Here is an 18,210-nt window from a genome sequence, read left to right as displayed (position 1 = left end):
AAGACCAACTTGCTGGCTTATTCAGTAATTGTGGACAAGTAAGTTAAAGTTCTGGCTTTAAAGTTTCTATGATAACTCTGTTTGTTCCTCCATAAGGTTGCATCTTGCACAAGCACAACCTCATTCCTTATGGGGCTATAAATGAAAAGAGCTCGAGGAACTACTCGTGATATGTTCGTTTATTAAGCTAAATTAATGTATATGAAAGAAAATTTTATGTTTATTCATCAAATGAATGAGTTCGAATAGATGTGTGTTCGGTTAATTTTTGTTTGCAAACAAGCTTGCTTATTAGTTCACTTATAATCTCCTTTATTGGTTTGTTTATCTATATTTTGATATTTTTCTATAAAAGATACTTAATAAATATTTATATTTATTTTGATTATTTTATATCTAAAAGTTTAAAATTAGATTCATTTATGGTTTGTTTGTTTATTATTCATGAAAAGATTTTTAATTGTTTGTGAACATGTTCAATCATATGTTCATGAACATATTTTTGAATATGTTCGTTCAATATGTTCACGAACATTAATGAACACTTCTATATTTAAGTAAACAAACATTAACGTGATTATGAAATCCTTAACGATTATGAATCATACCTAAACAAGCTTAAAAATAAATAAGCATACATGAATAAAAGCTTGTTCGTTCAAACTCGGCTCATTTACCACCCTAATTTATTCTCTCATACTACATGTGGAATGATTTACAATAATGTTCTAGCTTTATCACTTAGCTCCATATCTCTCTATGTTTTTCCACTTTTGTATCTTATTAAGGCATGGTTCTGCGTTTCATAGTTTGATTTTTTGTTTAGAGTCTCATTAAAATTCCAAAAGAATGGATTAAGGATTGTCCCATGAAAATTATATATTCTTTTATTATTTGAATATTTTATTTACATTTATATTTTTAATTTATTTTTTTCCTTACAATCTTACAATTTTTATAAATTGATTTTTTATAACAATTGGAAGTTTAACAACAACCACGTACAGTTTATTATTCAAAATTATTATAATCAATTTAATTTATTAAACTTTTACCGATAGTTATAAATTTATACAGAATATATGCTTTAAAAACACTGCAGATAAAGAAGACAAAAATTTGTTCAACATTGTCACAAAAAATATAAAATTTTGATTATTGAACTTATAAGTTACATAGAAAATGAAAGTTTTAGTATGTGAAGGCAAATGCGAATAGGAAACAGTATTCGAAATAGGGTACAAACCTGAAGGAGAAGCCGATTGATAGGAACACACATAATCTCGTAACCAAGAAGGAGGCTTAGACACTCTAGACGAAACACGAGTAGGAACAGAATTAGGAATAGGCTGATGAACATGAAGAGTAGGACCGTTATGAGCTGAAATTTCTGTTGAAGCAGGGGAATCATGAGATGAATTAAGGATAGGAGAATCATGAGCCAAAGGTGAATCATAGCCCAAAACTGGGATAGAAGGAAAAAAAAGTAGAAGACTTATCAATAGGAAACCCAAATGGAAAAATCTGCTCATGAAAAATAACATCTCGATTAATAAAGAAAGAACGAGTCTCAAGACTCAACAACAAATACCCTTTTTGAGAAGCAGAATAGCCAAAAAAAAAACAGCAGAAATGACCCTCGAAGCAAACTTATCTCTATTATTAGGTCTAGTTGCATAGCACAAACACCCAAAGACACACAAATGAGACAGATTAGGAGATTTATCATACAAAAGCTCAAAAGGAGTTTTCCATTTTAAAACCGTCGTGGGTAGTCGATTAATCAGATAACACGCAGTAGAGACGCACTCACCCCAGCTAGAAAGAAAAAGGAAAAGTCGGTTATGAGACAAAAATTATTAACCCAAAAACTTGATAACAGGCTACGTGATAATAGACCAGGCCCACATAGTCGAAAACCCAAATGAAAAAAACTAGCTGCTGATACTATGTTGAATGCACATATCGCATATACCGGGAAGTGTAAATCAATTGTTATATGAAAACTATCAACACTACAACCTTTATATACAAATACATAATAACCAACTACTTGAACTAACTTGCTGACAACCCTATCTCCTAACTATACATATCTCAACAGTAACGAGGAATATAAATTATTTTATTAAAATTTTATAATTTATAAAAAATTAAAATTTGATAAATATGTTGTAATTTTTTATATATCTTTTCAAAAAAAATATTTTATTTTATTTTTCAAAATTATTACTTATAAATATTTAAAAATTAACATTAAGGTTAAATAATTTATTAATTTAATATATATCATATCTTTTTAATGAAAAAACTAACGACAATTAATAATATAGGAGACAGGATCTAATTCTATTTACCGTAAAACTAAAAATTTGATGAGAGAAATTAAAAATTTATTAAAAATAATAATAATAATTAAATATATTTCTTAAAAAGTAAAAATAACTTTAATTTTTAATTTCTCTTATCTAACAATCATAAAAATGTATAATTATTTATTTTATGTCCAATTACTCCAAAGCATTCACCTCGACGGCCCCACAGATCAAGTTCATTCGATCTAGAAGGGATGTCATATTGTCAAATGGTTTTCATCGAATAAACCAAAATAATTAAATGCAGCCTAAAAATGACCAATGATCAAACCCCTGGCTTTAAAATATATGGTCGGTGCATTTAAAGGGATTAAACTCACGTCACCGCCTGTAATACGATTATAAAATATCTGGGGGACACGGCGGATTGACAGGGAGATGGATGTACCATTCAATTTTGGTTAATATATAATTAACAAGTCACCTAGAACATATTAAACGCGATATTTATAGAATTAAATCATAATTGTTAATTGTTTTATCCAATTATTGTCTTGAGAGTTGAGACTGTTCCTTTGCGCCAAAGATGCTCTGCTTTGGGTTTTCAATTCATTACCACAGCTTTATTTTTTTTGTTCTTATTATATTTTTAATTCAATTAATTAACTATAAAAACAAATTGACCTACGGTCTCCTTTCTTAATATCAGTAGTTAGCACCTCCAATATGAAAACCCGAAGTCAAGAGTCACAATAAATACACCCTTACTTGCATTTTATATTGGATTTTTTTTATAAATATATAAACTAAGTTGGCGTTTCGTTCATTGGTGGATGATGGATCAAATCGATAAACTATAGTATTGGTAAAAACAAAAACACATGATATCGTTTATGAGATGTTTCCATCTATTACATTTTCAGCTATAATTACATTGCGTAATATGATGATATATACATTTAATAAATAATATTGAGTAAAGGAGGTTTAGAGGGTGCAAATGAATCGAGTTTTAACGAATAAGATTGTATTTATGTTTATTTGTTTATTTTTAAAAATGTTAATATTTGATTCGTGTTCATTTAAATTTTAATATTGTGTTCGTTCGTTTAGAGTTCACGAACATATTCGTAAATATGTTTGTTTAATATTTATAAACATTTTCATTTAAAATTCATGAACATGTTTATTTATATATTCATAAATTAATCAAAACTAACTAAATAAATCCTATATAACATTCACAACAATAATACAATACAATCTTTAAATCCCAAGTTCCACCATGTATTCAATTTAATCTTTGCATTCGTCAATATTCAAAATGTTAAAAAATAGAAAGTAAACGATATTATCCATAAACGTAAATGAATAAATTGATAAACAAGATTGTTTATAAACATAAATAAACCGAACATATATTTATTTGTTTTTATTTATTTATTAAATAAACATTAAAAAAATTTAATATAAATAATTTACGAACAAAGAATAACTCACCAAACTTTGTATACATTTATACTCTTAAACATGTTGCATTCATGATGACAGATAGGTAAATGTGGAAGGGTAAAACTATCACTATATCAATTAAATTAAGATTAAATACAAAAGTTGAAATATTTACGTTGATAATTAACATGAAAATGTTCTACGGCGAATAGTAATAATTCTTTTGCAAAATTCATAGCCGTAAGGACCCAAATCTTTCAGCAGTAAATTACACGTAGTGCCCCGTTTCCATCACATTAATCAAGGCGAAAGAAGGTCACGTGCACATGACACCGACCAATCAATCATGGGATGAAAAATCTCATCAAGGATCTGCCACGTGCTCGAATCGCAGAAGGTCTGGCTCTGTATTATTATAGGACCATTTTCTAAATTGCCAATTCATCGTACTTATCGTGGTTGTGCTCTAAAAGGGCTAATAAACAATTTTTATTAAATAAATGCGTTGCCCGCGCTCATTCCATTTCTCTGTGAGTGAGGTAAATAAAAATACCCCCGCGGGTCCCACCAAGTGGAGCACGTGTATGGCTAAGATTTTATCTAGTCCCTTTCGTACCGGACCAAACTTGAAGAACCCGAGGAACAGATCAACGGGTAGTATCTCCTCAACGGCTACATCAAATAATTGGATCCAACGGTCAAAACCGAATCGACGGCTGCCGCCCAAACGTTGTCTCCCGGGTCTTGTCGGTAAATTAGGAGTAACTTGAGTAATATTTTAATCATAAAAATAAAATAGCCGTTGGAGACTACGGTGGCTAATGGCCTCTATAAAAGGAGGCACAGAGTTTAACGCTCTTGAACGTATGTAGTTCTGCACAGAAAAATAATTACAAAGAAAAATCCAAAACTCTCTTCTATAAACAAAGGGGCTTTGAGATCCGTTTGGGATTAGAAGATTTCTAATCGATTCTACGTTATCTTTTCCCTTAGATTTTGTATGTATTATTCGTAAACATTTTTTTTTATTTTCCTCTTGAGAGAATCTGTAAAGATTAATTTTCTCTGTGAAATATAGATTTTTTCAAGTTTTTGATTTTAGGGTTTTGATCATATTATTTCAAAGATCATCGCCTGTTTTTCTTTGTAATATATAAAAAATCCTTTTTCTTTTTTACAAATTTCAATCAGTAAGGCGTAAAAGAAAGAAAAAGCAATCTCATGGCTGCAATTTTTATGTCATCTTCAGCTGAGAAACCATTTTCTCCTTACAAGCAACTCAGGAATGTCCCAAAGAGCGATATGGGAGCTAACTTCGTCTCAAAATCAAATGAAAACTTAGTTCCAGCAAACACCCACAATAGAAGAGGAGGCGGCAGCTTCATGTTTGCTCCGCCTATGTCTCTCTCTTTCTCTTATCCTCCTTCGACTTGTCTTCACAATCCAATATTCTATACAAATCATCAGCAGATACAGCAGCAGCCGCCTCTCCTTCCATTTCCAACCCCCAATAATCCTCTCCCTTCTCGGACCCGAAGCCTTTCTTCTTCTCCTTCAAACAGGAAAAACAACAAAGCCAGAGGCCAATCTCTCACCCCGAAGAGATCGAAATCAAAACAGCTCATCACCTGTGGCAAAGTAGAGGACCATCCGAATAAAGATCATTTGAAGCCAACAGAAGCAACAAAAACACAGGCCATAAGTAAGCCCTCAGTCATGGCATCAGTTAACCCGATAGGACCCGACCCGAATGATCTCCCCAAGGTTCTATCATCGTCTTACATAGCAACAGGTAACGTTGCCAAAGATTTGGAGAAGTTTTCAGGTTCTGTCTTTACACTCTCTCCACCACCTAGCAGCTTGCCTTTGCCCAAGTTTTCGCTTAGACCCAAACTCAGTTGTAACGCTGAAGCCGCCGAGGTCGATATCGGAGCCACTGACAATCTCCGACGGCTCCTGCGTCTCCGTTGAATAAACGAACAAGATTGTTTCCGTGCGTTTTGCAGTTTGAAGACGGCCTTACTTCTTATGGGTATGCTTTCCTTGATCGATTAGTAATTTTCCTATATTTCGTTTTCTCGTGTCTCCCCTCGATATTCTTATTTCATGGGAGAGTATTGTGATCACTTCCTGTTCTTTTTTTCTCAAATGAGGAGCGCGCAAAAGAAGAAAAAGAAGAAGGTCCTCGTCATAGATTGTCCATGTTTTTCTCTTCTTTTGTATATCATACATGGTGTGTAATATGATTGTAACCTAGATCCGTATGCAACGATATTGTGATCACTACCTTGTTCTTGAATGGGGTGAGCACAATTATACAGGCTTTGCCTTTTTTTCTTGTTTGATAATTATGGTTGATTTCGAGCACAAAATTGCCTAAAATATGGTTTCTTTTGAAATTTAAAAAAAAAATCCTACTAATGATGTAAATCCTTATAGAACGAACTAAAATGGTAAACTTGTTGCAAATTTTATATTAAACTTTATGTTTAGTAATTAAATTATTTATTTTATTTTTTAAATCATACCTCTAAATTGTTATTTTATTAATTTGAGTTTTGTTTTAATGTTTTAACGTTAAAAAATTAATGAAGTTATTATACGTGACATTTATATGTGTAAATTATATTATTTATCATTTGAAATATCTTTTAATTTCTATTTTGATCATTAAAGTTTAAATTTTTTTAATTTAATTACTAATTTTATTTTAATTTATTTTATTAATATTTCTTATGATATTTGATTAAAATAAAAAAGGGGCGGGTTGGAGAGATTGGTAAGAGTGAGGTCATGAGGTGGGATCATGGTTCGTATTTTAGGGTTTATATTATAATTTTGAATAGCGTTGTTCATTCGGTTAATTTGATGATCTAACTAACCGAACTACCATTAATTAAATTAACCAATTTTTTTTTTCGAAAATATTAACTGAACCGAATAAATTTCGGTTAATTTTCGAATTAACCGAAATTTTTTTAAATTTTCTAATTTATATAAAAATTAAATATTTTATAATTCAAAAAAATAGTTTATAATTAATTTAAATTTTTATTTCGGTTAATTAACCGATTCCGAACCGAATTAACCGTTAACCGAATATTCAAAAAAATCTTAATCGTTCCCCGGCCGAACTAATTCGGTAGCTGAGTTAAAACCGAATTTTAAACACCCCTAATTTTGAGTTTGTGTATAATTTAAATTTTGGATTTTTACTTTAGTTGTATAATCAAATATCATACCTAATAATAATAACAAAAATATACCTCTAAAGTGTTTATATTATAATTTTGAATAGCGTTGTTCATTCGGTTAATTTGATGATCTAACTAACCGAACTACCATTAACTAAATTAACCGAATTTTTTTTTCAAAAATATTAACTGAACCGAATAAATTTCGGTTAATTTTCGAATTAACCGAAATTTTTTTAAATTTTCTAATTTATATAAAAATTAAATATTTTATAATTCAAAAAAATAGTTTATAATTAATTTAAAATTTTATTTCGGTTAATTAACCGATTCCGAACCGAATTAACCGTTAACCGAATATTCAAAAAAATCTTAATCGTTCCCCGGCCGAACTAATTCGGTAGCTGAGTTAAAACCGAATTTTAAACACCCCTAATTTTGAGTTTGTGTATAATTTAAATTTTGGATTTTTACTTTAGTTGTATAATCAAATATCATACCTAATAATAATAACAAAAATATACCTCTAAAGTGTTTATTTTATTTTATTTCAATATTTAATTTTTTTAAATCATACCTAATAATTAATTTGAGTTTTGTTTTAACATTTCAACCATAAAAATTTAATGAAGTTATTATACGTGACATTTAATGTGTAAATTATATCATTCATCATTTAAAATATCTTTTTATTCCTATTTTGATCATTAAAGTTTAATTTTTTTTCAATTTAACTACTTAATTTTATTTTAATTTATTTTATTAATATTTCTTACGTTATTTGTTATTATTATTATATAACTAAAGTAAAAAACTAAAATTTAAATTATACCCAAACTCAAAATTATAATATAAACCCTAAAATACGAACCTATGATCCCACCTCACGACCTCACTCTTACCAATCTCTCCAACCCGCCCCTTTTATATTAATCAAATAAAGTAATAATTAAAAGACATCATTTCATAGAAAATATTAATAAAATAACTTAGAGCGATTAAAGTAGAAGTAATTTGAAAATCAAGTGATTAAATTGAGTGATAAATGATAATTATTACCCATAAAAATATCACGTACGATAGTTTCATTAAGTTTTTAACGGTGTGATACCAAAATGAAATTAAAACTAAACGTTAAATATGGTTTAAAAAAATAAAGTTTAGATACAAAAATAGAACAAATTTATATAAATTAGATACTAAGCATGTAGTTTACCCAATTTTTTATGTTGGGATTTAAAGTTGAAAATAGTCTTTTAGAGAAAGATGATTTAGAATTAAGCCAGTATTTGTCATTTTCGTTTTCTTTTGCCATGTAAATCATGGAGTTGGTTACAATATCTCACTTAACTGGACACCATGATCCTGGTAATAAAGGTGGAATAATTCGATAGAATTCATAAAGGTAGAATAAGTCTTGGAATTAAGTGGCCGAAAGCAATCCAACTTAGCACGATCCTCATTCCACAGTGCTTTAGGTCTAAGAGCAGCGAACCTTGCTACCGTTGCTGAAGGCCGTGCAGGGCGCTGCCGCCAATATCTTAAGCAAGACACCGACGCTCTCAAAGCCGCAAAGGCACATTCGTCCAAGAACTGCCTGATAGTTATAAAAACACAGGTGCGTTCTCCAAATAGCCCTTGCATTTTACAAGAACTCAAATAATTAAAATTGTGCTTTTTTTCTTTTGATGATATCCGAGATCATTCCTTAATTAGGAAAGAGTATCCGTCTAGGATGGTCCCATTTCAAATTTTGCCCAGATCCAACTTTTTCTACAGATTTGTGGCCAATCCTCTAGTGATGCCTTTAACAGATTGTTGAATTTAGGTTGGAGGGGGAACTTTTGGAGGGCAGAAACATAGAATTGCTATCGGAAGAAGCCGAAGGTGCTGCTTCTTGATGAGGCCAACAAGTGCACTTGATGCAGATTCAGATCTCATAGGTCAGCAGGCTCTAGACAAGATGGTGTCTAATCGAACAACAATTGTTGTGGAACATCGATTATCCACTATTAGAGATGTGACACCATAATCGTTTTGAAGAAGGGTCAGGTTGTTGAGAGTGGAAGCCACATGGATTTAATATCTAAGAAAGGAGAATATGCCACTCTTGTCTTGTGAGATTGCAGTATCAGAAAACATTTCAAATTTAACCCCTATATGTCATTTTGAAGTTCCTGTAAGTTCTAGCTTTTGAGATTGCAGGTCAATTACAACAAAAGGACACCCGAATCAAGCCAACGACGATCCTCTACCGCCTGAAAGGGCACCCGAGCTAGAGCGTCTTCAACCCAAAACTCATCTACCTCTGTCGTAGTCGAAAGCGTTGCCAAGGTGTGAGGTGCACGATTTGCCGAGCCTGGGACATGATGAAACGGTAGGCACGCAAGGATGAAGCCAGTCTTCTCCCGTCCATTATCATCACCCTAATTTCAGAGAGGTCCTGATCGCTTGAGTTTAACCGCAACAACACCGAGCGAGAGTCACCTTCAAAGGAAATATGCGTGAAACCTAAATCAATTACCAGTTGGATCGCATGCACCGCGGCTCTTGCTTCAGCAGCGAACGCAGAGGTAACACGCTCTAAATTCCTCCTACAAGCTCCAGAATCTGCCCCTCAGCATCTCTTACTATCACTCCTGACCACCCATTATTGTTCCCTTTTTTGAAGATGGCATCAAAATTTGCTTTCACCCAAGGGGCAAGGGTAGGCTTCCACCGAATCAACTGTGTTGGTACGAGAACATGGATTTTTTCCTGAAGACGGGCGTACTCCGGACACTAAGTTCTAATGGAAGAAATGAGTTCTGCATTTTTAGTAATTTTACTTTTGTGGTATTGCTTATTGCGTGCATACCATATAGCCCACATGATAGTAAGACATTCTCCATGTTTACGTTTTGGATAAATAACGAAAATCCAACTTAGCCCTTCCTTCACTATCCACGAAGACCCTTGAACATGCCATCGAAATTGGAAATTTGCCAATATATCTCTAATCATGCCACAACCCCATAGCATCTGCTCGATCAACTCCACTGGATCTGGGCACTTAAAACAGAATGGGGTGGGGAAAATCCGCTTGAAGTGAAGATTTTTCCTAAAAGGAACAAAGTTGTGAATGAATTTCCAGCCTTGTAATTTAATTTTTCGTTGACAGTCACTTGCCCAACGACTATTGAACAAACTTTTCTCTAGATTAGGTTGAATATCTTCCTCCACCAGGATATGATAACCACTTCGAACCGTATATATTCCCCTTTTTTCACCTCCCCACACCTTACGATCCAAAAGTGCCACTAGAAGGAGAGGAATAGCAAGAATTTTATCAACTTATGTCGGGGGGAAATCTCATGAATTAATTCACAATCCCAAGTATTCGTAATTGGGTTTATCAATTCAGAAACCCAAGTCAATGTGTCGACCTGGGGGCTACTAATCCGAATCGGTAGAAATTTTGGCAGCCAATAATCATTCCAAACTGAAACATTCGTCCCCGACCCAACCCTCCATCGAACTCCCATTTCAAGCACTCGTCTAGCACACCATATACTTTTCCAAGTATAAGAGGGCAGCGAGCCCAGTTATGCATGCCAGGAATCAGTGGTTGGGAAATATTTAGCTCTCGCTAATCGGCTCATTAGCAATTCGACATCATTGATAAATTTCCATCCTTGTTTTGCTAATAAGGTAATATTAAACTTTGAAAAGTCTCTAAATCCCAATCCACCCTGTTCTTTTAAAGTGCATAAAGATTTCCATGAACTCCAATTAATTCCTTTTTTTTCCGGGGATTTTTGCCACCAAAATCGAGCAACCACTCATTCCATCTCGGTACATAAACTTTTAGGAAGAAGAAAACAATACATGGCAAATAAAGGAATCACCTGCAACACTACTTTGATAAAAACTTCTCTAACTCCTTGAGACAAAAACTTGATACTCTAAGAATTGATTCTAGAGGTGAGTTTCTCTTTGAGATGAAGAAAAATTAACTTTTCTTTTTTCGTCCCACGATCGCAGGCAACCCCAAATATTTTTCAGGATTAAAGGAGCCTGAAACCCTCAAAATACGACACATGTCCGATCGGTTCTCCTCAATGACATTAGAATTGAAAAATAGGCCCGATTTATCAAGATTAATTAATTGCCCCGAACATTGGCCATACTCATCAAGAATATCTTTTATTGCAATTACATTTGACGCATCGGTCTCACCAAAAATAATACAATCATATGCAAACATTAAATGAGTAATTAAAGGAGCATATCGATTAATTTTCACTCCTTTTAGTCTACCCCGCTCTGTCTCCTGTCTAGCAAGTAAAGATAAACCTTCGCTACATATTAAGAACAAGTACGGGCTTAAGGGATCCCCTTGACGAAGTCCTGAAGTAGAAAGAACTATTCCTCCACAACACCATTGACAATGATAGAGTAGGAAGCCAATTCTACACACTTTTTAAGAATATAAATCCATTGGGTCGAGAAACCCATTCCTTCCATAATTGCCCATAGAAAAGGCCATTCCACTCAATCGCTCGCCTTACTCATGTCCAACTTGAGGGCAAAACTTTCGAGATAATGTTCTGGAAAAAATTAATTCATGAGATAAAGCACTCCCAAGATTAATTGCTCAAATAAAGTGAAATCCACAGTGTTGGCCGTAGGTCGCCATGCCTTCCGGGCGACCTACTAGGTCGCCATGTCTTCCCCGCGAGCTACAAGAGATAGCATGTGCCATGCACGTCCCAACACGCTGGGCATCCGAGGCCATCCGACCGAGGCTATCCGAGAGCATCAGAGGCCATCCGAGAGCATCCGAGGCCATCCGAACGAGCTATGCGAGGGCATCCGTGCGAGCTATGCGAGGGAATCCGAGGGTAGGTCGCCCGGAGTGCATGGCGACCTACAAGGTCACTCGGAGTGCATGGCGACCTACAAGGTCGCCCGGAGGGCATGGCGACCTATGTGTTGGGACTTGCATGTGCCATGCAACACGTTCATTCTCTCTGTTTGAGCACGTTCATTCTCTCTGTTTGAGCAAGAGTAGGTCGCCCGGAGTGCATGGCGACCTACAAGGTCGCCCGGAGTGCATGGTGACCTACAAGGTCGCCCGGAAGGCATGGCGACCTACGACCAACACTGTGGATTTCACTCTATTTGAGCAATTAATCTTGGGAGTGCATTAGCTCGTGAATTAATTTCTTTCAGAACATTATCTCAAAAGTTTTGCCCAACTTGAGAGCAAAAAAACCCTACTTCCCTGTGCACCGATTAACAAAATAATGTAGAAGCTCATAAGTTGTAACTATGTTATCCGTGATTTGCCTGCCTGGGACAAAGACGTTATGCGCCTCATCAATGTAAATGTGAACAATCCCTACATATGATTAACAAGTATCTTCGACACTTTTTTGAAAATCACATTGCACAGACTAATGGGGCGGAATTGAGACAACTTTGTAGGGGCTTGTACCTTAGGGAAAGCATAATATGTGTTTGATTCACCGCTCGTATGTCAAAATTTCCATTTATCAAATCAATGCAAAACTCAGCTACTTCTCTCCCAAATATGTGCCAAAACGCTGTTAAAAGATAGCTCTAGACCATCCACACATTAGGCTTTAAGAGGACTCATCTCCTTTACTGCTCGAGTCACATCGTTGTATGAGAAATCAGCGGTGAGTCCATCATTCATATCAGGAGAGATGCATGATGTGATCCCTTCAAGAACCCGACTATGCACGCTCCCATTTGACTCGAAGAGGTTTCAGAAATAACTCTTCGTGTGTTCCTCTATTCGCTTATCCTCGATAAGCTGATGTCTATCTTCATCCTCAAGAAAATGAATTCGATTTCCAAGCTTCCTTTTTGTAGCAAGCCGATGGAAAAAAGTGTTTTGATCACTATTCCGAAGCCAATTTGCTCAAGCTCATTGTTCCCAATTTATCGGCCTCTAAATTCATTTTGCAATTGAACATCTGCACCTCAAGAGTATCATCCGCTGGGGTAAATAAACTCAGCTAGGCGCTTCTTCAAATCCAGCTCAGTCAATCTCTTCTCCCGTCTAACTTTTTGAAACCATTTGTCAAGTCTATCTTGAATTACCAATAGCCTATCCAGTAACGTACATGTGGAAGATTCCCACAATAATCGAACTTCATTTTCACACGAATCTTCCATCAAAGTAGTCAACAAAAGTGGATAGTGATCTGACATTGAATGTGTCAGATGGGCCAAAGTATACATAGGAAATAAATCGAACCAATTCTAATTGGTTACTCCCCTATCCAACCTTTCTCGTATATTATTTGTTGCGCTCTTTCCTCTCATCCATGTAAACCAGGGACTGGAAAACTCTATATCATCAAGTCCATACTCGTCTAGGACAATCCTAAAATTATTCATTCGTCTCTTATTCCTATCTAGCCCTCTTTTTATCTCTATCAAAAGAAGAACCTCATTGAAATCCCCAATGACAAGCCACAGGTTTCCGAGTCATCATCCAACTGACGCAAAAGATCCCATGAAATGTCTCTGACATTCTTCAGGATCACCATAAAAACCTGTACATCTCTATAATAAACCGTCATCTGAATTCGTAATATCCACATCAATATGCATATCCAAGAAGGATCACAATTGAACAACACAATCATCTCTCCCATAAAAATATAAACCACCACAACTACCACAAGAACTAACATCTATCCCATGTACGTATACATATGATCGTCGTATTTTCTCCATATGAGTATTATGTAGTTTCGTTTCCATCAAGAAAACTACAGAAGGGTTAATGTCCTTCAGCAAATACCGAAGACGCCAAATTGCTCGGGGTTTCCCCAAACCCTAGACGTTTCAACATATGAGTTGCATTGCGATCAGTCGACCTAGTTCTACGGGTATGCCGCTGGTACAAAGTTCTCTCCACTGGGAACCAAAACCTCACCACCAGCACATAACCGTGGAGAATGTCGTTGACGCTTCTGTGATACCCCAAAAGTTGACTAGTGATTAAAATGTAAGTTTTGAAAGTTTGAGGACTAAAGTATAAATTTTGTAAAAGTTTAGGGACCAAAAATATAATTTTAAAAAATTATATATTTTAGCCCGTAAATGAACAGCATAGCCTAAAACAAGGATTTTCGTGGGAATCAGATTTTCAGTACGAGATTTGTGTTAAAAGCTATAAAGTAATAAAGTTCGGTATTGAAATCGAATAATTAGATCGAAAAGGATTTTTTTGAAAATTTGAAGGATGTTAGAAAATGATTAGAAATATTATTTTCATATTTTAGATTAGAGAAATTTAGCTCATATTAGCGTAAGTTTTTTGATTTGGTCAAACAATGAAATTTTAGTGACTAAAATGCAATTTTTAAAAATATCATAGCCAAAGTAGAAATTTAAAGTCAAGTTTGTTCATCTTTGACTTTGAAATATTTTAATGGAGAATATGACAATGACATTTGGTAATTATCAAGGTTCATTAATGGTAAAAATGGAATTTCCTAAGAATTGAATTTAAAATTCAATTAAATTAGTTAAATGCCAAGTGTACTAGCTATTAAATACTAGAATAATGAAGAGAAATCAACATATTTTCAGCACATATCCAAGCTAGGGATGAAACTACCATGGTGTTAGGTAAGATTTTTTTTTAACGCTACATGATTGATTTTTGGACTAAGTTGTGAAATAGAGAATTAATCTACATGAAATTCTCTAACATTTGGTACCAATATTTCATGGTGAAGATGATTATGTGTTGAGATTTAAAGTTAGGGTTTATATAGGGTTTAGGAATTTTGAAAGATTGAGGAATGATTTTTATGTTTTTGATGTTAGTGATAATCCTAAGGCATGTATGATTATTAAAATTAGTTGTACATGCTTATATAATATTCGTCCATGCTAGGGTTTTAAAGAGTGATTGGATTTTAATGTAATTTGATGTTATTATGATTAGAATAGCATGAATTTGATGTTAGGAAGTTGAATTCATGCTTGAAATTGAATGAAAATCATGCCTAAGGCTACTTGAAATATTCATCCATATGAAGAAATTAGGGGAAAATTATGGAAAAATTCCCTACGGTCTAGAAATGATATTAGAAGTATTCTATGAGACTTGGAGATCAATTTGGATCAAGTTGGAAGCTTGAAATAGAAAAAGGGTTAATATACAAGTTTTGAGAATTGTGGGACATTATTACAAGAATATGATATTTGGAGGGTTCAATGCTGATTTTTAATATTTGAAAGGCTGGAAATTTAAGTTATAAAGTTGATTAGAACAAAATTTCAAGTTTGGTAAAGTTTAAGGTCGGAATTCAAAAAATCCTGAAGCTTTAAGGACTTGTTTGTGACTTTGAAAACATGTTGGTATTATTTTGAAAGGAGAATAGAAATGCAGAAAATTTTAGTTATATGCTGATTTTTAAGTTTAAATATTGAGTTGTGATCAAATTTCAAGTTTATTAAATTGAGTTGTTGAATTTGAAAAGTTAAGAAAGTTTGGGATGAAATTGCAAGGTTTTGAATGTTAAAGAATTAGTTTGAGTAGTTTATTAAGGTGCTGAAATTTTAGTATTAATGTGAAACGATCATAATAGTGAAGGACTATTATGAAGTTTAAGGAAAAGTTAAGGTGAATTCTAGAAAAAATTTATAATTAGTGGTTTGATTGTGTAAATGGTAAAAGTTAAAGGGTTGATAGTGAAAATAAATATTTATGAAATTTAAGGAATATTTTGAGAAGTTTGAAATATTGATGGAAGTACGATTTATCTTTATATTGATGGAAGTATGATTTATCTTTATATTTATTTAAGTATCGATTTTATTTCTATCTAATTTTATATTTATGCTTAGATTATGTTAGTTCGATACTAACATATAGTTTGAATATTCTATGTAATTATATGACGTTGTTAGATCTCGATAAATCTAGTGATTCAAGTAACTCTAAAGAGAAGGAAAAGATGCAAAATTAGAAGATTAACATGAAAAAGATTAAAAAAATAAGGCAAATGTGAGTGCATTTAACTTGTATTTATGTTATCGAATAAACATTGGCTTGCGATGAGACAATGTCTGAGTTACGTTAAGAGGTGACTCCTAATGTTGTGTAAAGTGTGATTCATATGTCAGAAAACAGGACAACATATTCTGCCCAAAACAACTTCTGTCAGTTAACTTTGAAAATTCGCTATAAATTGTAAAAGTGGAACTAGATGGAGTGTCTTATATGATTAAATTCATATTCGAGTCTAGTTTTCATTGGTGCAAACATAATAATTTTTCAGTATGTATATTAATATAAAATAATATTTCTTTGAAGGTAGTGTAAACTAACATAATATGAAATTTTGATAAATTGTGTAGTATAAGCAATTTAAAGTAAAAGATTAAATCTAAAGCTTAGTGAGTCTTATATTTTGATTTATAAGTCAAGTGTTAAAGTGAGTGCAAATTATTTATTTATTTGATTATTATGATCGAGGACGACTTGCAATAAGTCAACTTCATTTTATTTTTCCAGTATGATTTATAAGTTCTTATGATGGAATATTTTCATAATATTTTTCATCAAGTTTTATGAATGATTTTGGGTATGAACTGCCCAAGTACGAGATTTATGATGATGAATCCTAAATGTTTATAATTATAAGACATTTTATAGTTATTAGACATTTTTCAGTTATAAGATGTTTTACAGTTATCAGAAGTAGATTAATAAATGATATTATGATGATAAATATAAGTTCATTGTATGTTGCATTGAGAGTCATAAGTACATTTGGCATGCCATTAAGTTGAGTACTTTTCAGGTTATGATTGCACTGAAGTGCATCATATCTCAGTTTCAGTTCAGCTATGGTATATTCGTGTACCCTATGATCAACACCGTTGGTGCACAGGTTGTGATTGCACTGAAGTGCATCATATCTCAGTTTTAGTTATAATTCGTCACTGTGTTGTGCCTAGTGTGCACCTTATTCTCACGTACCTTGCATTCTCTTATATATACACTGGGCTATAGGAGTAAATGTGAAAGTTATGACAGTATATGAAAGAAAAGAATATACAAATGAAAAGAAAGTTCTGAAATACGTTCGAATGAGAAGAATAAAAGTTATTTATGATATTTGATAATGACTTACATGATTTTTGATAAAATCATGAGATGATGATTTTCAGGTTTTCAAAAGGGAAACGACTTGACTAGCCCAGTTTGAAGTTTTAATGTTTTTATTTAAATTACAGTTTATTGTATATATTTTATGGAATTTATGTTTTAGCTATACTTTTGCTTCATTAAGTTTTACATAGCGCGTGATGATTTTCATGCGTAGGTTCGAATAAAGTAGAGGACGTGAAGTGGGGAGCTTGCTCGCATCATATGGAAATCAAACCTACTGACAGTATCAGTAAGACATCCTAACTTTGACTTATTAGTGGCATGTACATTATATCTGTTGGGTTACTTTATCAGATTTGTTTTAAAAAGTGTCTATAATAGTAATTAGGATTTTTTTTTAGTTTTGCCTAATTTTAATATTAATTGTATTTATGAATGAGTAATATAAATTTTATATTATAAATGGTTTTCAATCAAGCAGTTGTAACATCCTCAATACCGGGTTGGTGATTAAATTGTAAAATTTTAGAATTTAGGGATAAAAGTAGGATAGTTGAATAGTTCAATGATTTATGTGTAGATATTTCCTTAAAGTTATTAGTAATTATTAAAGGAATTAAAGGGCAAAATGGTCATTTGACAAGAAATATATTTTTCCCCTTAATAAATATGAATCACGTGGGGGGGGGAGGAGAAAGAGTTATCTGAAAACCCTTTCTTCTTTCTTCTTCTTCCTCTCCTCCTGTGAAGGCTCCAAGGCAAAGGTGAGTTTTCTGGTTAAGCAATTAATTGTTGATTTTATGAGTTAGTTTTGATTTAGTTTTGATCATTAGATGATAACTAAGCTTAAGGAAAGCTTAAGTTATCTTAAAATCAAAAGATAAATGAATTAGAGGAGATTGAAGAATTGGAGTTTTTAAGTGAAATTTTGAATAAGAAGGTTTATATGAATTTAGAGGATGAATTTGACTTGTCATCTATGAGTATAAGAAGCTAGAAGTGTTAGAATTAAGTTTGGGTAACATGGAAAATTTGGTATGATTATTGATTTCTATATGGAGAATAGAATTTTGAGGTTTAAGATGAAATTAATGGGTAT

Source organism: Hibiscus syriacus, unplaced genomic scaffold (genome assembly GCF_006381635.1).
Source record: "Hibiscus syriacus cultivar Baekdansim isolate YM2019G1 unplaced genomic scaffold, ASM638163v2 tig00111715_pilon, whole genome shotgun sequence".
NCBI lineage: Eukaryota > Viridiplantae > Streptophyta > Magnoliopsida > Malvales > Malvaceae > Hibiscus > Hibiscus syriacus.
This window is presented reverse-complemented; position numbering follows the sequence as displayed.